This window comes from Orcinus orca, chromosome 2 (assembly GCF_937001465.1).
Source record: "Orcinus orca chromosome 2, mOrcOrc1.1, whole genome shotgun sequence".
Lineage (NCBI taxonomy): Eukaryota > Metazoa > Chordata > Mammalia > Artiodactyla > Delphinidae > Orcinus > Orcinus orca.
The window spans coordinates 125,513,989-125,537,533 of record NC_064560.1 but is presented as its reverse complement, the minus strand read 5'-3'; the positions used below and the strand labels follow the sequence as shown (position 1 = coordinate 125,537,533).

General features: G+C 38.4%; 2 protein-coding genes across 2 annotated transcripts in view; both read right to left on the bottom strand.

Annotated features, from left to right (window-relative positions):
- The window catches only part of RPGRIP1 (RPGR interacting protein 1), a 162,519-nt gene that overhangs the window by 134,533 nt on the left and 4,441 nt on the right, over positions 1–23,545 (bottom strand).
- The window catches only part of TMEM253 (transmembrane protein 253), a 70,083-nt gene continuing 47,938 nt past the window's right edge, over positions 1,401–23,545 (bottom strand). Inside the window, exons 10-11 of the mRNA XM_049705503.1 lie at positions 4,497–21,646; positions 1,401–3,910 (exon numbers count right to left, since the gene is read on the bottom strand). The gene's annotated coding sequence lies outside the window, so the exon portion shown is untranslated. The remainder of the gene's footprint in view (positions 3,911–4,496; positions 21,647–23,545) is intronic.

Below are 23,545 nucleotides of genomic sequence, written 5' to 3'. Positions count from 1 at the left end.
GAACACATGGCTGGCCTGTGACCGCATTGACTGACCATTTATGGGCTAATTTTACTTTCAGGAGAGAACCAGGAAGCATCATTATTGACTGTGGTGGCCTGGGAGAATGAAGGACTTAGCCAGATAAAATTCAGTGACAATTGACCTTTTTATTTAATATGAGGAAAATATGAGGAGAATGCAGCTGCACCAATGTCAAGTGGGGTTTGAATTTTGGGACCCTAGTTCAGATCAGCTTGACCAAGAAAATGCATTTCAGTTGAATTTAGAGGGATCAAAGAAAAAGTAGCAGTACCCTGATTACTTGCAGAAACCACTTAACAATAGTAAACAGATGTGACATAGAAATTAGTGATGAGTAAATGTTATATATAATATGTGGAGTAGGGCTACTAAGTAACTTAAAGTACCTCACTTGCTTTATCAATGCTCTACCTCACAGAGAACAGGTATTTATACCATGGTGTTTATTTGACTAATAAGGGACGCTATGTTGGAGAACTTTCTGTGTTTAGAAAGACCTTAGGAATAAAGTAAAAACTTGGCAGTTAAGCTGTGTAGAGAAAAGGCTGGGTATATATATATTCTGGGATGACAATTCCAAATGTTCAGAGAAGAGACTAAATTAGGGGTTTCGGAAGTTCCAAGTTAGTCTGATTTTTCTAATCAAATTAATCATTAGAATTAAAGTAAATCAAGGAGAAAGCCTCAAAAGAGTAGGTGGGGGCTTCCCTGGTGGCGCAGTGGTTGAGAGTCCGCCTGCCGATGCAGGGGACACAGGTTCGTGCCCCGGTCCGGGAGGATCCCACATGCCGCGGAGCGGCTGGGCCCGTGAGCCATGGCTGCTGAGCCTGCACGTCCGGAGACTGTGCTCCGCAACGGGAGAGGCCACAACAGTGAGAGGCCCGCGTACCGAAAAAAACAAAAAAAAACAAAAAACAGTAGGTGGTTTCATTAGTAACTTTCAAGTTTATCAAAAAAATTTTAGAACCCCAGTTAGAAAAGCGGGACCTGTTTAGACAGTGTTGAAGAATTAAAGCCCTGTTGTGAGCTACATTGGGACTCTGCCCCCACCTCTTAAATTAGAACTATAAAACACAGTAGGAAGAGAGAAGGGATAATGTAATGCCAAATAAGACAGAGCGGTTAATAGGAAGGAGTTGTAGCCCAAGGTGTGTGGGGAATAAGAAACTGCAGCATGGTCCACTAGAACTTTATGTGATGATGGAAATGTTTCATCATGCATTGACCAGTATGATAGCCCAGTGGCTGAGGCCTTGAAATGTGGTTAGTGTGGGGAATTCCCTGGCGATCCAGTGATTAGGATTCCAGGCTTTCACTGCTGGGGGCCCGGGTTCGACACCTGGTGAGGGAACTAAGATCCCGCAAGCCAAACAGTCAAAAAAAAAAAAAAAAATGAGGAATTGGATTTTAATTTTCTTTACTTTTAAATAGTCACATATAGTATGTGGCTACCTTCTTGGGTAGTGTAGTATCAGAGAATACTGAGCAGTTTCTAAACAAGTACAGATACAGATTACTAACAAACTTATGTGAACAAATGTGACTGTTTCCAAGATGTTTCATATCCTGAGTTCATTATTTCCAGGCCCTAGGCACTAGCATTGAAGACTTCCCTAGAACATTGAACATTGCCTGGAACATCCCTAGACCCTAAATTGAAGATTTCCCTAGCATGAGAACATCTACAACTGCAGGCCTAATCCATGTTGCTCACGCCTTGATTTAGCGAGGCCTCTTGTAGAATAAAATATATTTTTAAGTGGTAAACTGACTTGGCTGGGTGGCCCAAGGCTAGGCAGATATTACCATTTATAGAGAGTTTTAAATGCATCCAGCGTGTTGCTAGGCAAGCCTTTAACATATACAATCTTACTTCATTCTCACACAATTCTATTACATATGTATGGAAGTGGTAATTGCTGTTCCAAAGGGTTTCAGAGAGATTAAATATCTTTAAAGCCCCATAGTTATTAAATGATGCCAACATTTCAATCTGTGATCTGACTTAACATCCATGGATTTCGGACCTTAGGAAAGGGAATGGTGTATTTGAACCCACATCCCAAATCCTAGAAAATGACAAAAACTATTTCCAAATTACGGTAACCTACTGTCAGCACCTACTCTCTTAACAAAAGAGGAAAAAAATCTTCATTTTTTCTTTCCTTTCTGTCCACTGAGTACTAGAGTGGTTCATAGACCTAATCATTGGAAAAGCACATTGTTGAAAAATGCCTGGCTAAGAGCTGAAATGCTGCTGTTTTATGCTACATGGTTGGGCTTTAGAAATGTAGGAAGAATACAGAAAATACATTCTCTCTCACCCATTTTCTTTTGCTGTTCCTGGGGCACCCAGAACCCCTATTTTAGACCATTTCTTCCACTTCGGACAATATAAACTTTCCAAATACCTTGTAAAATTTATTCTTCGTCAGGATAGTACAACGACTACACATCCCTTGAGGCTGCATGACTCATAAGCACCTGGCAGCGCCATTGCAAGATGAGTCCCTCCCAAAAGGACTTCTTCATCTGGAAGGGGTTCAATGACACAGATTGACTCACCTTTGCAGACCCACACAAGCCACAATAATGAGTTGCTGGCGTGGCTATGAGACACATTGGGGGTGGGAGGAAGGTGAGCCTGCTGATTTCCAGCTTGGTCCTTGGTTAACAGCTTTACTAGTTCCCATCCAAACTTAGAAGTGGACCTTGACGTCTGATGGTTTTTTTGTTTTTTTGCCTGTTTTGTCTCTGCCTTCAAGGATACTTGCTCCAGAGTTATGAATATAATACTTCAAACACTGTCTTGGTCTTGCTGGGAGAAATTACGCTAACCAGAGAGCTTGTAGTGGACCAGGTGGTCTGCTAAATAGCTGTCTAGAGCTAGCTTCCAGCCCAACCTCACCCACAAAATTCCTCTCCCTGCTTGGAACCTGCGTGTGATGACTTTTTGTTAGTTTCCTCATCCAGCCAAATTTGTTCTTTCCCCAGAATTTTATATGCACTCTTCACAAAAGCTGTTGGGTAGCAGCAGCTAGGTCATTCCCAGGTCCCAGAAGTTGCTGGCGTTTAATTGCCAGGAGGTTGTCTGCATAACTGCTGGAAATGCTGTGATGGTCTGCACTGTCCTTTCCAGGTCCCCCATCTTGGACTGACCCGCAGTGTTTTTCCAGCTAGAGGTATTCCAACTCTCTCTGCTTTGGGCAGAGGAACAGCCTTTGGCAGCATCTACTCCCCCAGGGGAAGTCTAGCAGCATCCTCACTTTGTTTTCTCATGACACTTTTGGAGACAGCCTCAGTGTTTGCTGTGTTTTCATTCCCTCTTAACTGGGCATACAATCCTGATCCATTCTGGTGGGGCCCTGCTGTCTCCCCCTCAGCCTGGGATCAGGCACGTGACAGGCACTTGTCTGAAGTACAGTCTTGTCCTCCTAAGCATCCACCTGAGTGTAAGTATATACATCTTTCCTTCAAAATATTAACACCCTCAGCAGAGTCCCTCACTTTCTCAAGGATTCTGCATTCTTCCTGCAAATGACTCAAAGGTTCGTTTTCCCAAAATCTCTACAGACCTTGAGAAGTTTTGTCTTAGCTTTGGTGTATCTGAAGTCCTGTTTCAACATTTTTCCACCAAGATGGCAGCCTCCTGCCTGCCCTTTGTACACTTGTTTTTCATTTTGCCTCCCTTGCGTTGTGCCCTTTGGGTGTTTTTTTCTTCATTGGTGGTTCCCTAGCCATGTTCTCCCCCTGCTCCCTTTTTTGGCAACTTTATGGCAATCTTTAATTCTTTTCCTTAAGCAATATTGGTACTTAGCAGCTTCAGAATATCCCAGGCACAATTCAGTTGCAACATGGCCACACACCTTTTTTCCTAAGAAATGTGCTAGTGAAACAATAACAACCGAAGTTAACAATATGTATGCTTTTGCATCTAGCTATGTAAGCACATAATTATATTTGTTCAGAAATAAAGATGACACACCACATTTTAATAGCTACTTTTAAATAGCTCATGTGCCTCCTAAATATCTGTTCAACTGTTTTATTTCTCTCCATCTTGACTGCCACCATCCCAGTCCATGCTACCATCACCTTTCTCCTGGCTTAGTACCATCCTGTATACCCACATCCACTGTGATCCTTTTCCCATCACTTCACACACCAGCCATAGTAATCTTTTCAAAACACACATGTAATGATGGCACGTCTCAGCTTAAAACCCCCCTGGCTTTACTTGTCCTTAGGATAATGACAAAACTTCTTAACACAGTGTACATGGACAAAAATGGTCTTCCCCTGCCGATCTGTCCAGCCTCTCTACCATTTGCTCCTGCACTTTGCCTTTTGCAACCATATGGGACTTTTCTTTGTCCCTCTTATTCCCCATGCTCTCCCCCTCCACCTTTGCCCATTTGTCCCTAGCTAACTTCTATTCATCCTTAGAGTTTAGCTCAAGTGTCACTCCCTACCTTTCCTAAGTAGACCAATAGGCTCTCAAAAACCAGGAATCTCTTCTTTGTAGCACTGATTACAGTCACACTCATCAATTTGTATTGATTATTTGATTAAAAGTTTTTCTTTTAGAATGGAACTCGGTGAGAGCAGGAACCACATCCATTACTGTTCAGCAGTATATCCCAAGTGCTTAACATAGTATCTGAAACACAAATATATGTTGGATGAATGAATGAATGAAGAAGGGAAAGGAAGAAGGTGGGGAGGGTTAGCCCTGAGTGAGGCAGTCTTGGAAACAGGCAGCAGGAATGCCAAGCAAGGCTGAAGAACTGACTTCACTGCACACCTGGAAGAATGTTGTAATGCCTGTGCCTGTCTCAAGGAGGTGCTTTCCTAACAGGTGAATTTCGGTGCCTTTGCTTCCACTGTAATGTTTCACAATCCTCTCCCAGTGTCAGCCTGCAACAAATCCCTCAGTAATCTGTGATGCCAAGGATGAGAGAGAAAAGGCATTATCCAGAAAGATGGATGTACCTATTGCAATTAACCTTTCAATACCTTTATGTCTGATTTCCCTTACATAGCCCACTCTCCCATTAGTAAGCATCTCTTCTACACCTCAACACCTGCATTCTTTGATTTTTAAAAATATACATATATACTATAAAATGCATACATTTTAAGCATACAGTTTGGTGAAGATTTGCAAAGTGAACATGCCTGTTTAAGCACCACCCTGATCAGGATATGGAACATTACCAGTACCCCAGGAACCTCCTTCATGCCCTCTCCAATCATTACAGCACTAGGTAACCACTATTCTGACTTCTGTCACCATAGATAGATTTTGTCTGTCTTTGAACTATGTGTAGATGTAATAGTATTGTATCGTGGAAGTTTGGGCTCCCCCGAGAAAACACTTGGATGCAGTAGTTTCTTGGGGGGGATGATCCCAGGAGACAGGAGTGATGAAGTGGGGAGAGTGAGACAGTTAAGAAGGAAACGCCAATATAAAGGTGTGTTATTGAGATTGGACACATAATGCTTCCCAGAATTATCTGAAGGTTGGGAGAATGGGAGGCTGGAATACTTATCCATGGGCTCCTCTTCCCCATTCACTGAGAGATGCCACAGGAAGGTTAACTTCTATACAATTCTGGGCTGTAATTGATCTTAGGCTCCAGCAGCAATGAAGGACATTTGGATTATTTTCAGTTTGGGATAATGTCTTTGGAGAACACATATGTACACATTTGTACACATTTCTGTTGGTTATATAATTGGGTGGAATTGTTGGATCATATGCTATGTGTATATTTAGCTTTAACAGATATTGCAAAACTTTTCCAAAGTGATTGTACTAATATATAATCTTACTAGCTGTAAACAAAATTTTCAGTTGCTCCACATCCTTGCCAGCACTTGATATTGTTAGTCCTTTTAATTTTAGGTTTTCTTGATGAGTATGTAGTGGTATCTCACTTTGTGTTTGTTTGCTTTTTGGTAAACTTTTTATTGAAGTATAATTTACATATAGAAAAGTGCACAAATCATGTGTATAGCTGTTACTTTTCACACACTGAACACACACACAATAGGTAGAAATCAAGAATTGGAAAATCAGCACTAGAGCCCCATACATGCATGCCGTCTTCCCATCACTATACCACCATCCCAGGAACATGTTATCCTGACACCATAGATTATTTTTGCCTGATTTTGAACTGCAAATAAATGGTGTAATATATAATATTATGTAGTTTTTTGTGTCTGGCTTTTTGATCCAACATTATGTTTGTGCAATTCATCTATATTGTTGCATGTTGTAGTTCATACCATTGTATAGTATTATGTTGTAAAAATATATTGCAATTTATTCATTCTGTGAATAGGTATTTGGACTGTTTTTGATTTTAGCTGTTATGAATAAAGTTGCTACGAACATTCTAGACCATGTCTTTTTGAACTTATGTATCTATTCTGGTTATGAAACTAAGAATGAAATCAATGGGATAAAGAGTATTCCCCACACCCTTGCCTACCTAGATTCTCTCTAATTTTAAAGGTGCCTAGTGGAATCACATTAAATTTTTCTTTTTTTTTTTTTTTTTTGCGGTACGCGGGCCTCTCACTGTTGTGGCCTCTCCCGTTGCGGAGCACAGGCTCCAGATGCACAGGCTCAGCGGCCATGGCTCACGGACCCAGCTGCTCCGCGGCATGTGGAATCTTCCCGGACCAGGGCACGAACCCGTGTCCCCTGCATCGGCAGGCGGACTCTCAACCACTGCGCCACCAGGGAAGCCCTATTTTTTTTTCTTTTTTTTAAAAAAAAGCTTTTAATGTTGAAATCATGTTAGATTTACAGAAAAGGTGCAAAGACAGTACAGAGAACTCCTTGTATATCCCTCATCCAGTTTCCCTTAATATTAACATCTTAACACTACCATGGCACATTTATCAAAACTCAGAAACCAACACTGGTACAATACTATTAAACTCCAGACCTTATTCAGACTTCACCAGTTTTTACATGCACGTGTGTGTGTGTGTTTCTGCACAATTTAATCACATGTATAAATTCATGTAACCACCACCACAATCAATATAAAGAAGTGTCCCATCACCACAAAGGAACGCTCGTACTATCTATTGTCTCATCACACACACACACCCCATCCTCCCACTACCATCCCTAACCGCTGGAAACCACTAATCTGTTCCTGGTCACTATAATTGTGCCATTTCAAGAAGTTATATAAATGGCATTGTACAGTGTGTAACTTTTTGAGAATGGCTCCTCCTTACCCCACAGCACAATGCCCTTGAATTCCATCCAAGTTGTTAACGTGTATCAATAATTTGTTCCTTTTTATTGCTGTGGATGTACCAGTTTGTTTAACTATTCATCTGTCGAAGGACATTTGGGATGTTTCCAGTTTGGAGCTATTACAAACAAGGTTGCTATGAATATTCATGTATCAGTTTTTGTGAACATTTGGTGGTGATTGGTGAGTAGTATGGTAAGTATGTATATGTTTATTTTTATTAAAAAGTGCCAAACTATTTCCCAGAGATGCTGTATTACTTTACATTCCCATCGACAGTGTATAAGACATCCAGTTTCTCCGCATTCTTGCCAGGATTTGGGATTATCACTAGATTTTATTTTCACTTTTCTAATAGGTATGTAGTGGTTTTCTGTTTCTGTTTGGTTGTTTGTATTTCCCTAATGGCAAATGCTGTTGACCATCTTTTCATGTGCTTATCTGCTATCCATACATCCCTCTTTGGTGAAATGTCTGTTCATGTTTTTATCCATTTTATAATTGGATTCTTTTTAAACTGCTGAGGTTTGAGAGTTCTTTATATATTCTAGATACATGTCCTTTTGATGGTTTGCAAATATTTTCCCCCAGTCTGTAGCTTGTCTTTTCAACTTCTTAATAGAGCCTTTTGTAGAACAAAGGTTTTAAATTTTGGTGAAGTCCAGTAATCAATTTTTTTCTTTTATTGTCATGCTTTTAGTGTCATTTCTTTTCTTTTCTTTTTTTAATATTTATTTATTTGGCTGCGCCAGGTCTGAGTTGCGGCATATGAACTCTTAGTTGCAGCATGTGGGATCTAATTCCGTGACCAGGGATAGAACCTTGGCCTCCTGCATTGGGAGCACGGAATCTTAGCCACGGGACCACCAGGGAAGTCCCTTAGTGTCATTTCTAAGAATTCTTCACCAAGACCTAGGTCCTGACAATTTTCTCCTATGTTTTTCTCTTAAAAGTTTTATAGTTTTACCTTTTAAGTTTAAATCTATGATCCATTTAAAATTTTTTGTATTGGTATAAGATGTGAGGTTTAGATTGAAGGATGTTATTGTTTGTTTGTTTGTTTGTTTTTAACCTATGTCTATTCAATTATTCCAGCACCATTTGTTGAAAAGACTATCCTTCCTCCACTGAAATGCTTCTGCACCTTTGTCAAAAATCAGTTGAGCATACTTGTGTGAGTCTGTTTCTGGGTTCTCTCTTTTGTTCCATTGTTCAGTGTATTTATCCATTTGTCCATATCATACTTTTGTTAACTGTAGCTGTATAGAAAGTCTTAAAATTGGGTAGAATGTTTCCTTCCACTTATTCTTTTATTTTTTTCAAACTTGTTTTAGTTATTTCCTTTGCATTTCCATATACATTTTAGAATATGCTTGTCTGTATGTTAAAAATCTTACTTGGCTTATGATAGGAAATGTGTTAAATCTGTAGATCAGTTTAGGAAAATTGACACCTTTACCACGTTGAGTCCTCCAATCCATGAACATGGCATGACTTTCCATTTGTTTAGATCTTTTATTTCTTTCATCAATGTTTTGTAGTTTTAAGCATATAGCAAAGCAGATTCTGTACAGGTTTTGCTAAATTTACATCTAAGTATTTTGGAGCAATTGCAAATGGTATTTTATTTTAATTTCAGTTTCTACATGTTCATTGCTAGTATGTAAAATATAGTTACTTTTTATATCTTGATCTTGCATCTTGCAACCTTACTGAACTTTCTTATTCTAGGAGTTTTGTGTGTTTTTTTGTAGCTTCATTGAGAAATGAATTTTCTCAATGCATTGAGAATTTTGTAGATTTATCTGCCTAGACAGTCATGTCATCAGCAAATAGGGATTTTCTTCCTTTCCAATATGTATGCCTTTAGTTTCCTTTTCTTGCATTCTTGCACTGGCTATGATTTCTAGTACTATGATGCATAAGGGTGGTAAGAGCAGACATCCTTGCTTTGTTCCCAATTTTAGGGGGGAAAATACTCAGTCATAGTTATGATATTAGCTGTAGGATTTTCACAGATGCTGTTTATCAGGTTGAGATAATTTCCCTCTATTCCTAACTTGCTGAGAGTGTTTTTTCATGAATGAGTGTTGAATTTTGTCAAGTGCTTTTTGTGCACTAATTGATATTATTGTGTGACTTTCTTCCTTAGCCTATTAATATGGTAGATTCCAACAACTGTGTTCCAAATAGTGAACCAATCTTGCATTCCCAGAATCAACACCACTTAGTCATAGTGCATAATTCTCTTTATATATGGTTAGATTCTGTTTGCTAATATTTTGCTGAAGAGTTTTGTGTCTATATCCTTGACAGGTTTTTTTTAAGTATGGTCTTTTTCTTTTTTTTTCCATTTTTTTGTTGTTTTGTTTGTTTTGGTTTTGGTATTATGGTAATACTGGTCTCATAAAATGAGTTGGAAAGGGTTTCTTGTATTTTCTTGAAGAGATTATGTAGAATAGATGTGAATTCTTATTTAAATATTTGGTAGAATTGTCCACTGAAACAATCTAGATCTAGAGATTTACTTTTAAGGATTATTTTAAACTAGGAACTCAGTTACCTATTTTGTTTTGGGTGATTTTAATAGTTTGGTTTTTTTTTAAAGAATTAATCTGTTTTTTTTAAAAGAATTAATCCATTTTATTTAAGTTGTTGAATTTATGTGTGTAGAGTTGTTTGACCTGTTCTCTTACTATCCTTTTGAAGTCTGTGGGCTCTGTAGTGGCCACTGTTTCATCCTTGATGTTGGTAATTTGTGTCTTCTCTCTTTTTTTTTCCCTTGTCAGTCTTGCTAGAGGTTTATCAAGATTGTTGATCTGTTCAAAGAGGCACTTTTTTGTTCAATTTTCTCTTATTGTATTTTCAATTTCATTGATTTCTGCTCTTATCTTTATTATTCGCCTTCTTCTGCTTGCTTTGATTTTGTTTTGCTCTTTCTCTAGTTTCTTGAGATATAAGTATTTACTGCTGTAAATTTCCCTTTCTCTCTGCTTTAACTATGTCCCACAAATTGTGGTATGTTGTATTTTCATTTTTATTCAGTTTAATGAATTTTAATTCCTCTTGAGACTTCTTTTTTCATCCATGGATTATTTAGATTTGTGTTGCTTAATGTCCAAGTGTTTGTATGTCTCCCTATTATCATTCTGCTATTGATTTCTAGTTTGTTGCCATCACGATCAGGGTGCCTATTCTGTATTATTTCAATTCTTTTAAAGTTGCTGAGGTTTGTTTTATGATCCAGAAAATGGTCCATCTTGGTAGGTGTTCCATTGATGCTTAAAAAGAATGTGTATTCTACTCCATTGTTTGGTGGAGTGTTGTATAAATTTCAGTTAGATCCTTTTGGTTAATGGTGTTATCCAGATATTCCATATCTTTGTTTTTAATCTAATAGTTATGTACATTGTTTAGAGAGGGATATTGAAGTTTCTAACTATAGTTATGCTTTTACCTATTTCTCATTTCGGTCCATCAGTTTTTTGTTTATTTAATAAATTTATTTATTTTGTTTATTTATTTTTGGCTGCATTGGGTCTTCATTGCTGCATGCGGGCTTTCTCTAGTTGCAGCAAACGGGGGCTACTCTTCGTTGCCGTGCGTGGGCTTCTCATTGCAGTGGCTTCTCTTGTTGCGGAGCATGGGCTCTAGGCACGTGGACTCAGTAGTTGTGGTGCGTGGGCTTAGTTGCTCCTCGGCACGTGGGATCTTCCTGGACCAGGGCTCGAACCCATCTCCCCTGCATTGGCAGGTGGATTCTTAACCACTGCGCCACCAGGGAAGCCCGGTCCATCAGTTATTGCTTCATGCATTTGAACCTCTATTATTTGGACCATACATGTTTAGGATTGCTATGTCTTCTTGATGGATTAGACCATTTACACTTCATGTTATTATTGGTAGGTTAGGGCTTTAATCTGCTTTTTTTTTTTTTTCTGTTTGTTTCCTCTCTATTTTGTTCTCCCCACCTCCCCATTTTCCTGACGTCTTATGGGTTACTTGAACACTTTTTAGAATTTCATCTTGATTTAGCTCTGGTAGTTTTTGTGGATAATTTGTTAACTTAAAATGTTTTTAGAAATAGTCTTTTTTTTTAAATTGTGGCAAAATATACGTAAGATAAAATTTATCATTTTAACCATTTTAAAGCATATAGTTCTGTGGCATTAAGTACATACATTCACACTGTTGTGCAACCATCACCATCATCCATCCCCAGATCTTTTTCATCTTCCCCAGCTGAAACTCTACTCATTTAAGTACTAACTCCCCTTGTCTCCCTCCTCCCAGCCCCTTTCTGTCTCTATGAATTTGACTACTTTAGGTACCTCATATAAGTAGAATCATACCATATTTGTTCTGTCATGACTGGCTTATTAGCATAATGTCTTCAAGGTTCATCTATGTTGCAGCATGTGTCAGAATTTCTTTCATTTTTAAGGCTGAATAATATTCCATTGTATGGTGTAAAGTGTTTCTGACACTAAATATATGTGTCTTTTTCTAGCACCAACCAGTTCATTCTGGTTCTCCAACACTGACTGGATGTCCAATAATTCAATTCTGACGGTAACTCCTGGAGTTAGTGCAGACCCCACAGGTTAAGTACTTAATTCCAGAAGACTGCCCCAACTTCAGACCCCAGCTGAAAATGCAGTGCCCAAATTAGCCACTCTCTGCCTGGCCTATTGAAAATTTTGGGGTTCCAACAACCCTCACCTCCTGCCTCAGGTTCAATAATTCACTAGAACAACTCACAGAATTCAGGAAAGTGCTGTGCTTACTTTTACTGATTTACTATAAAGGATACAACTCAGGCACAGCCAAATGAAAGAGATGTATTGGAAAGACGTGGGGGTGGGGTGATGCAGAGCTTCCCTGCCTTTACCAGGTATGCTACCCTCCCAGCACATTGATGTGTTCACTGATCTGAAAGCTCACTGAACCTTGTTGTTTAGAGATATTTATGAAGGTTTCATTACATAGGCATGATTGGTTAAATTGTTGGCCACTGATGCTTGAATTTAATCTCCAGCCCCTCCCTGCTCCCCAAGGTTTGGGAATGAGGCTGAAAGTTTTAGCCTTCTAATCAGTTGTTAGTTTTTTTGACGACCAGTCCCCATCCTGAAGATATCTAGGTGCAACCCCCCACCCCATGAGTAATCTCACTTGCATACAAGAGACACTCTTTTCACGTAGGAGATTCCAAGAGTTTTAGGAAATCTGTGCCAGAAACTAGGAACAAAGTACAAATATTTATTTTTTATTATATCACATATATATCTATACATACATTGCTTTAAAAATTTTTGTTGACGTATAGTTAATATACAATGTTGTGTTAGTTTCACGTGTACAGCAAAGTGATTCAGTTATTCATATATATTCTTTTTCAGACTCTTTTCCATTATAGGTTATTATAAGATATTGAGTATAGATCCCTGTGCTATACAGTATGTCCTTGTTGTTTACCTATTTTATATATAGTAGTGTGTGTATGTTAATCCCAAACTCCTAATTTATCTCCCACCCCACCCCACCCCTCCATTCCATAAGTTTGTTTTCTGTCTGCCAGTCTATTTCTGTTTTGTAAATAAGCTCCTTTGTATTATTTTTTTTAGATTCCACATATAAGTGATATCATATATTTGTCTTTCTCTGTATCACTTCACTTACTATGATAATCTCTAGGTCCATCCATGTTGCTGCAAATGGCATTATTTCATTCTTTTTTAATGGTTGAGTAATATTCCATTGTATATATATGCCACATCTTCTTCATCCATTTATCTGTCAGTGGACATTTAGGTTGCTTCCATGTCTTGGCTATTGTACATAGTGCTGCTATGAACATTGGGGTGCATGTGTCTTTTCGAATTAGAGTTTTCTCCAGATATGTGCGCAGGGGTGGGATTGCTGGATCATATGGCAACTCTACTTTTAGTTTATTAAGGAACCTCCATACTGTTTTCCATAGTGGCTGCACCAACTTACATTCCCATCAAAAGTGTAGGAAAGTTCCCTTTTCTCCACACCCTCTCCAGCATTTATTATTTGTAGACTTTTTTAAAATATAAATTTATTTATTTATTTATTTATTTTTGGCTGTGGTGGGTCTTCGTTGCTGCACGTGGGCTTTCTCTAGTTGTAGCGAGAAGGGGCTACTCTTCATTATGGTGCGCAGGCTTCTATTTTTGCAGAGCACGGGCTCTAGGCACGTGGGCTTCAGTAGTTGTGGCTCGCGGGCTCTAGAGCACAGGCTCAGTAGTTGTGGCACATGGGCTTAGTTGCTCCATGGCATGTGGGATCTTCCTGGAGCAGGGCTCGAACCCGTTTCCCCTTCATTGGCAGGCTGATTCTTAACCACTGTGCCAACAGGGAAGCCCTGTGGACTTTTTAATGATGGCCATTCTGACCGGTGTGAGGTGATACCTCATTGTAGTTTTGATTTGCATTTCTCTAATAAATAGCAATGTCAAGCATATTTTCATGTGCCTGTTGGTCATCTATATGTCTTCTTTGGAGAAATGTCTATTTAGGTCTGTCCATTTTTTGATTAGGTTGTGTTTTTTTTTATATTAAGCTATATGACCTCTTTGTATATTTTGGAAATCAATCTGTTGTTGGTAGCATCATTTGAAAATACTTTCTCCCAGTGTAACACAAGGTCTTTTCATTTTGTTTATGGTTTCCTTTGCTGTGCAAAAGCTTTTAAGTTTAATTAGGTCCCATTTGTTTATTTTTGTTTTTATTTTCATTACTCTAGGAGATGGATCCAAAAAAATATTGCTGCAATTTATGTCAAAGAGTGTTCTGCCTAGGTTTTCCTCTAGGAATTTTATAGTATCCAGTCTTACATTTAGGTCTTTAATCCATTTTGAGTTTGTGTTTGTTTATGGTGTTAGAGAATGTTCTAATTTCATTCTTTTACACATAGCTGTCCAGTTTTCCCAGCGCCACTTATTGAAGACACTGTCTCTTCTCTGCTGTATATTTTTGCTTCCTTTGTCATAGATTAATTGACCATAAGTGCATGGGTTTACTTCTTGGCTTTCTATCCTGTTCCATTGCTCTTTATGTCTATTTTTGTGCCAGTACCATACTGTTCTGATTACTGTAGCTTTGTAGTAAGTCTGAAGTCAGGGAGCATGATTCCTCCAGCTCCGTTCTTCTTTCTCAAGATTGTTTTGGCTATCCAGGGTCTTTTGTGTTTCCATACAAATTAAAAAATTTTTGTTCTATTTCTGTGAAAAATGCCATTGGTAATTTGATAGGGATTTAATTGGATCTGTAGATTGCCTTGGGTTTTTTTTTGGCTGTGCTGCATGGCTTGTGGGATCTTAGTTCCTGACCAGGGATCAAACCCATGCCCCCCTGCAGTGGAGGCACGGAGTCCTAACCACTGCACCTCCAGGGTATTCCTGGTAGTATGGTCATTTTAACACTATTGATTCTTCCAATCCAAGAACACAGTATACGTAATTCAAAAAGAGTCATGTACCACAATGTTCATTGCAGCTCTATTTACAATAGCCAGGACATGGAAGCGACCTAAGTGTCCATTGACATATGAATGGATAAAGAAGATGTGGCACATATATACAATGGAATATTACTCAGCCATAAAAAGAAACGAAATTGAGTTATTTGTAGTGAGGTGGATGGACCTAGAGTCTGTCATACAGAGTGAAGTAAATCAGGAAGAGAAAAACAAATACTGCATGCTAACACATATATATGGAATCTAAAACAAAAAAATGGTTATGAAGAACCTAGGGGCAGGACAGGAATAAAGACGCAGATGTAGAGAATGGACTTGAGGACATGGAGGGAGGAAGGGTAAGCTGGGATAAAGTGAGAGAGTGGCATGGACTTATATATAACCAAATGTAAAGTAGGTAGTGGGAAGCAGCCACATAGCACAGGGAGATCAGCTCGGTGCTTTGTGACCACCTAGAGAGGTGGGATAGGGACGGTGGCAGGGAGACGCAAGAGGGAGGAGGTATGGTGATATATGTAAATGTATAGCTCATTCACTATGTTATAAAGCAGAAACTAACACATCATTGTAAAGCAATTGTACTCCAATAACGATGTTAAATATATATATATATATATATATAGGGGGGAAAAGGTCAATTCTAAAATAAAGTTCTTGAAAAGGTGAAAAAAAAAAACAAGAACATGGTATATCTTTCCATCTGTTTGTGTCATCTTTAATTTCTTTCATCAGCATCTTACAGTTTTCAGAGTACAGGTCTTTTGCCTCCTTAGGTAGGTTTATTCCTAGGTATATATACCACTTTTTTTTTTTCATATACCACTTTTGTTTATCCATCTGCTTAATGGACACTGGTTTGCTTCTACCTATTGACTATTGTGAATAATGCTGCTATGAACATGGATGTACAAATATCTATTCAAGTTTCTGCTATCACTTTTTTGGGCTATATACTTTGAAGTAGAATTGCTGGATCATATGGGAATTCTGTTTAATTTTTTGAGGTGTTGTCACACCATTTTCTACAGTGGCTGCACCATTTTTTGGCTGTACCATGCGACTTGTGGGATCTTAGTTCCCCAACCAGGGATCAAACCCGGACCCCTGGCAGTGAGAGCACCGAGTCCTAACCCCTGGACCACCAGGGAATTCCCTTGGCTGCACCATTTTAAATTCCCACCAGCAATGCACAAAGGTTCAGATTTCTCCACATCTTCACTAACACTTGTTATTTTTTTTCTTTCTTTCTTTTTTTGATAATAGCCATCCTAAAAGATGTGAAGTGGTATCTCAATGTGTGTTTTTTTTATAAAGTCTCTTTTTTTTAATGTTTTTTATTTTTATTTATTTATTGCCACACCACAGCATGTGGGATCTTAATTCCCTGACAAGGGATCAAACCTGTGCCCCCTGCAGTGGAAGTGCAGAGTCCTAACCCCTGGACTACCAGGGAATTCTGTGGTTTTGATTTGCATTTCGCTAATGATTAATGATGTTGAGCATTTTTGCTGTGCTTATTGGTCATTTTTATATGTTCTTTGGATTAAGTCTATTCAATTCCTTTGCCCATTTTTTAATTGACTTGTTTGTTTCATTTTTGTTGGGTTATAGAAGTCCTTTATGAGTTCTGGATAGCAGTTCCTTATGAGCTATATTCAAATATTTTCTTTCATTTTGTGGATTGTGTTTTCACTCTGTTGATAGATTTCTGTAGTGATTTTTAGAGATTGCTTAGATATTACATTATACATACAAAACTGATCACAATCTACTGCATTTTAAAAAATTTTTATTTATTTTATTTATTTATCTTTGGCTGTGTTGGGTCTTTGTTGCAGTGTGCAGGCTTTCTCTAGTTGCGGTGAGCAGGGGCTACTCTTTGTTGCAGTGTGTGGGCTTCTTATTGTGGTGGCTTCTCTTGTTGTGGAGCACGGGCTCTAGGCATGTGGGCTTTAGCAATTGCGGCATGTGGGCTCAGTAGTTGTGGTTCGTGGGCTCTAGAGCACAGGCTCAGTAGTTGTGGTGCATGGGCTTAGTTGCTCCATGGCATGTGGGATCATCCCAGACCAGGGCTCCCGTGTCCCCTGCATTGGCAGGCAGATTCTAAACCACTGCACCACCAGGGAAGCCCACAGTCTACTGCTTTTATTTTACCATTTTGAGCAAAATTTTGAAACCTTATTTAGATCCCTTTACCCTGTTCCTTCATCATAAAATTGTCTTAAATATTTCCTTTACCTGCACAGAGAACCACATCAGACAATTTTATTTTTGCTTCAACCATCAAACAGAATTTTTTTTTAATTCAAGAGGAGGATAGTGTATTACCTTTAGTCATATTTTTACCCTTTTCATTTTCCTATTTTTCATTACTAATATTCCAAAGTTTCTTTTTCAAGATCCTTTCTTTTTCAAGAACTTGCTTTATTCTTTAGAATAGGTTGGTTGACAAAAATTCTTAGTTTTACCTCTGTTGAAAATATCTTTATTTAACTTTCCTTCCTGAGGGATATTTTCCCTGGATAAAGATTCATGGCTGACCATTCTTCCAGCACTTGAAGTGTGCCACTCCTTTCTGGCTTCCATGATTTCTCATGAGAAGTCTAATATTTGAATTCTTATTCCCCCATAGGTAATGTATATTTTCTTTCTAGGTGCTTTCAAGATGTTTTCTTCATTCTTAGTTTACAAAAGTTTTGATTATGATGTTCTCTGTGTGGATTTCTTTGGGTTCATCTTGTTAGGAATTATTTGCTAGGCTTCTTGAATCTGTAGGTTTATGCCTGTCACCTAGTTTGGGGGAAATTTAGCTTTTTTTTTTTTAATTTAAAAATTCTCATTCTCTTTCTGTTCTTCTGGGACTCTGATCACACAAATGTTAGATCTTTTGTTATCGTCCCACAGGTACCTGAGGTTTTGGGGATTTTGAGGTTTTTCTTGTTTTCTTTAGCTGTTGTTGGTGGTGTTTTCTTTGTTTGTTTAGTTTGGGTTTTTTTTTTTTTTGGTCCCTTTTCTCCCTGTTTGTTGTTTAGATAGGGTAGCTTCTATTGTTCTATCTTCACATTCACATATTCTTTCCTCTGTCATCTGCATTTGTACTATTTTAGCCGATCCAGTTAGTCTTAAATTTCAGTTATTTTTAAGTTCTAAATTGGAAATTTAGATTTCCATGGAAATGGAATTTGGTTCTTATTTATATCTTCTATTTCTTTGCTGAGATTTCCTTTCTTTCACTTGTTTTACTCATGTTTATAATTTCTCATTGAAGTATTTTTATGATGGTTGCTTTAAAATCTTTCTAAGATAATTCCAACAGTGTCATTTTGGTGTTCATTTGGTGTTGCTTCATTGAAGTTGAGGCTTTCCTTGGTTCTTGGTATGACAACTGTTTTTTTTTATTGTATCCTGGACATACTGGGTATTATTTTATGATTTTCTGGATCTTATTTAAATCTTGTCTTTTAGCAGGCCTCCAATGACACCTTGCTGGTGGGGTAAGGGAGGACACCTCTTTTTTCCACTGGATAGGGGTGAAAGTTTATGCTCTCCACTCAGCCTCTGCCTACATGAGGAGAAATGCTTCATTACTGCTGGGTAGGGGTAGAAATTTAGACTTTTGATTCAGCCTCTACTGACATCATGGGTATCCAGAGGGGCCCTTTGTTACTGTCAGGCAGGAATGGAAGTCTAGACCCTCCACTCAGCTTCTGCAGGGAGGGAGAATGGTGCCTCATTACTGCTGGATGGGTTGGAACTCTAGGTTCCTCATTTGGGACTGCTGACTGCAATTTTTGATATGGTGGTTTGTGGTAGTGTGAATATTGTCCAAAGATTTTCTATTCTCCTGGGCCACCCTTTGCCATTCCTTTGGCTAAAGACAGGATTTGGGGAGGGCCTTTTTAAAAAATCTGTAATAATTTTTTTTTTTTTTTTTTTTTGCGGTACGCGGGCCTCTCACTGTTGTGGCCTCTCCCGTTGTGGAGCACAGGCTCCAGAAGTGCAGGCTCAGTGGCCATGGCTCGCGGGCCCAGCCACTCCACAGCATGTGGGATCTTCCCAGACCGGGGCACGAACCCGTGTCCCCTGCATCCACAGGCGGACTCTCAACCACTGCCCCACCAGGGAAGCCCCCAAAATATGTAATAATTTTTAAATCAGCTTGCAATTTCCAAAGACAAACTGCTGGGAATTTGAGTGGGACTGAATGTAATCTATAGATCAAAATGGAATGAATTTTTATAATTTTGAAACTTCCAATCTATGAAAATAATATAACTATTTATTTAGTCTTCTTTAGTTGTTTTAGTATTATGTAGTAGCTTTCATATACATCTTTCATTAGAATTCATTAATTTTGGATACCAGTAGAAATGCTATCATTTGATGTTTCATTTTCTAATGATCTTTTCTAATAATTTATTTTTTATGCATTAACTTTGTATTCAGGTCCTTGTAAAATTAACTTATTAATTCTGTAGATTCATTTTGGACTTTCTATGTATTCAATCATGTCTGTGAATAATAAAAGTGTTGTTTCATCTTTTTCAATACCTCTTATTTCTTCTTCCTGCCTATTACACACTATTGAATACAAATTGTTCAGTTCAATATCAAAACAAAATTGTGATAGAGGACAACCCTGCTTCATTCCTGATCTCAGGGAGAACACTTTTACTATTTATTGGATTTTAATAAAGCCAATAAATATGACGCTTGCTGTAAAGTTTTTGTATTTATCTTTTGTTAGATTAAGGATATTCTTTTTTATCACTAGTTTGCAAAGGTTTTTAAAAATCATGAGTGGATATGGAATTTTATCAAATGCTTACTCTCCATCAATTGTGACAATTATATATTTTATCCTTTATTTGGAATTTAAAAAAAAATTTATTGGAGTATAGTTGATTTACAATGTTGTGTTAGTTTCAGATGTACAGCAAAGTGAATCAGTTATATATATACATATATCCACTCTGTTTTTAGATTCTTTTCCCATATAGGCCCTTACATAGTATTGAGTAGAGTTCCCTGTGCTATACAGTAGGTCCTTATTAGTTATCTGTTTTATATATAGTAGTGTGTATATGTCAGTCCCAACCTCCCCGCCCTTACCCGCAGTAACCATAAGTTTGTTTTCTACATCTGTGACTCTACTTTTGTTTTGTAAATAAGTTCATTTGTACCCTTTCTTTAGATTCTATCTTGAATGTTAAATCAACTTTGCATTCCTAGAATAAAATGAACTTGATGTAAGATTTAGCTTTTTTATATATTGCTGTCTTTGCTTTAGTAATATTTTATTTAGGATTTTTGTATCTATGTTCAGGAGAGAAATTGACCCGTAGGTTCCTTTCTTACAGTGTTTTTCAAGTTTCGTGGTCAAGGTTATGCTGGCCTCTTCCAATGAACTGAACAGAATTTCATCTTTTTCTATCCCCTGGAATTTTTTGTGTAATATAGATGTTATTTATTCTTTAAATATTTGGGAAATTTTACTGATAAGCCATCTGGGCCTAGACTTTTCTTTGTAGGGAATTTTTAAATTTTTATTTATTTATTTATTTATTTTTTGGCTGCATTCGGTCTTCATTGCTGTGCACAGGCTTTCTCTTGTTGCGGCGAGCGGAGGCTACTCTTCCTTGTGGTGCGCAGGCTTCTCACTGCAGTGGCTTCTCTTTTTGCAGAGCACGGGCTCTAGGGTATGTGGGCTTCAGTAGTTGTGGCACGCAAGCTCAGTAGTTGTGGCTCATGGGCTCTAGAGCGCAGGCTCAGTAGTTGTGGCACACAGGCTTAGTTGTTCCACAGCATGTGGGATCTTCCTGGACCAGGGCTCCAACCCATGTCCCCTGCATTGGCAGGCAGATTCTTAACTACTACGCCACCAGGGAAGTCCCGGGAATTTTCAATAATGGATAAAATTTTTATTAGCTTTAGGACTATTCTGATTATCTATTTCCTCTTTGTTTTGGTAAGTTATGTTCTTTAAGAATGTTTTTCGGACTTCCCTGGTGACGCAGTGGTTAAGAATCCACCTGACGGACTTCCCTGGTGGTGAGAGCCAAGGTCTCTCAAATTTCTGACCAGCAGAAATCATGTGAAATACTAAGTGTTTACTGTTCTTTTAAGCTGCTAAATTTTAGGACAATTTGTTACACGGCAATAGATAAGTAATACAGACTTTGGTACATGGAATTGAGACATTGAAAAGTTATAGTGTCTTTGACAGTACGGTGGGAGGAAGCTGAAAGAACTTTGAGGAAAGTATCAGTGAAAGTCTAAAAGGCTTTGAGGAGACTGTTAGGAAAATTCGGATAGCCTTTGAGAAGGCTGCCAATGGGACTTAAATAAACATGAGGATAGTGTTATTGGAAACTGGAGAAAAAAATTCTGTGTTATGCAGTGGCAGAGAGTTTAGCAACTCTGTTGTTACAGTAGTGTAGGTGGTAGAAAATGTACCTAATGAAATGGGTGATTTGGGAATTCCCTGGTGGTCCAGTGCTTAGGAGTGCATGCTGTCACTGCCCGAGGGCCCAGGTTCAATCCCTGGTCAGGGAACTAAGATCTCGCAAGCTGTGTGCAGCCAATCAATCAATCGATCAATCAATCAATCAATCAATAAAGATGAAGCTGAGGGTGACAGTAAAATCTTTCATTAAGGCCTTAGGAAGATCCAAGGTGGTGCCTCAGAGAACAGTTCAGACAAATGATAGGACTTCCAGGAAGCTTCAGAGTGTAGGCCCTCAGCTGTCTCAGCAGAGGTTCAAGGTAGAGCGTTATCTCAGAGATTTGTTAAGTTTTTAAGAATGTCATGGTGCAGAATCACCACCAGCTTGAACTGTAAGACAGTAGAAAATGAAGAGAAGCCTTTCAATCCCCAAACTCCTTCAGACAGGAAGCAAGCTAAGAAAACTACTCAGCTACAAACACAGGCTAGCTTTCATATAAAATGAAGGATAATTTAGTGGGCAGAGCTATAATCTCAGAGTGGAGCCAAGAGCCACAGAGAATTATTCCTAGGATTTGAGTCCTAATCAAGGACTTGCCAACAAGTGTCTTACTGGATTTTAGAATTTTTGTGACTCAGTGACTCTTGTGTGCCCACCTTCCTCTAGCCCCCCTTTTTTCTGTAGTGGTTTTCCTATACCTGTCCTGCCATTATGTGTTTTATGTGTGTAGAAGCCAGATGTAACTTGTGTGTTTAGCTCACCAATCTTATGATTGACTGGAACTGTACTCAAGAAACTCTACGTAAGGAACCACATATGATGCACTTCATCCATACCTGTACCTGATTTAGATGATGTGATTGTGGACCTTGAGCTGATACTGTAATGGAACGTGACTTTTGGGATTCTTGGGAGGGGGTGAGTATATTTTGAGTGTATATTCATGTGTAAGTTGGACATGAATCAGTGAGGGCCAGAGGGAGGACTACGATAGCCAGTCTTTGAGATGGCCCCAGTGATTCTCAGCTCCTGGTATTGATGCCCTTGTGTAGTCCACTCCCACAGTGCATGGGGCTGACCTGTGTAACCAGGAGGATACTGCAAAAATTACAGTACTGTGTCACTTCCAAAAGTATAAGAAAATGAATGTTTATTGAGATAATCTGTTGTGTGACAATAGATAACTAATCCAGTGACCAATTAATTTAAATATCATCATGAACTTATGGATTTAAGCATATTTGATAGACTTTGTTAAACTAAATATTACGGTTGGATATTTAAGGATAGCTACTAATAGAAATAGAGGAATCAGTAGAAGGGGAAAAACATACATTACAAAACAAAGAAAACTTAATCCAAAAGGAAACAGGAACAGGATCAGAGGGTGGGGGAGGGAAGCAAATTGGAAAAAGTGTGATAAATGGAAAACTCAAGGTGAGAAATAAAACAAATGCAATATACCTGAAAGCCCCAAAAGTTGAAAAGCAAAAAACCAATACCCCAAAATCTCACCTATATAAAAACAGATACTCTGATTAGTTAAAAGAGAATATTCTAGATATATGCTGTTTACAAAAGCCACACACACCTGAAACTTTGAGTGTTGGTTCCCCAAAGTGATTTTAATGTGAAACAAGCTAACAGACGCAAATAAAGGGCAAAAATTCCTTTCCTGTAAGTAAAGGATGTGAGAAATCAACTGAATAAAGATACCTGCATGGAGAAGATACAGCAGCACTCTATCAAAGTGACAATCATCTCTGGCTCTCAGGGCTCCACAAAGGCTGCCTATGATACCATCCCATCCTTTGCAAAGTTGCCTTTCACAGGGTTTGCTTGATTTCTGCCTAGCCCATACCAGCTCTTCTGATAAAGCCCCCAAATGTTTCTGGATGCTTGCTGTGTGTCAAGGTACATCTGAAATCAATTTTCCAGGCATATCATCAACCTAGAAGACCAAGATTTCAGGTCTGCCCGGGGAAATTCTGCAAACGTAATGGTGCAGAAAAGTTGGGACTAAAGGGTTAGCAGTAAAGAAATGAAAAAAGATATACCATGCTGAGTAATCAAAGTAAAACTGTAGTGACAGTATTAATTTCAGAAAAGTATGTTTCAGAGCCAAAATATTAGTGGGCATAAAGAAGGTCATTTTATAATGTAAGTGGGGAAATTTATCAAGAGGACATAACAATCTTAAATGTTTATGCACCTTGTAACAAAACTTCAAAATACATGAAGCAAAACTGAAAAACAGCAAGGAGAAATCAACAAATTCACAATTACAG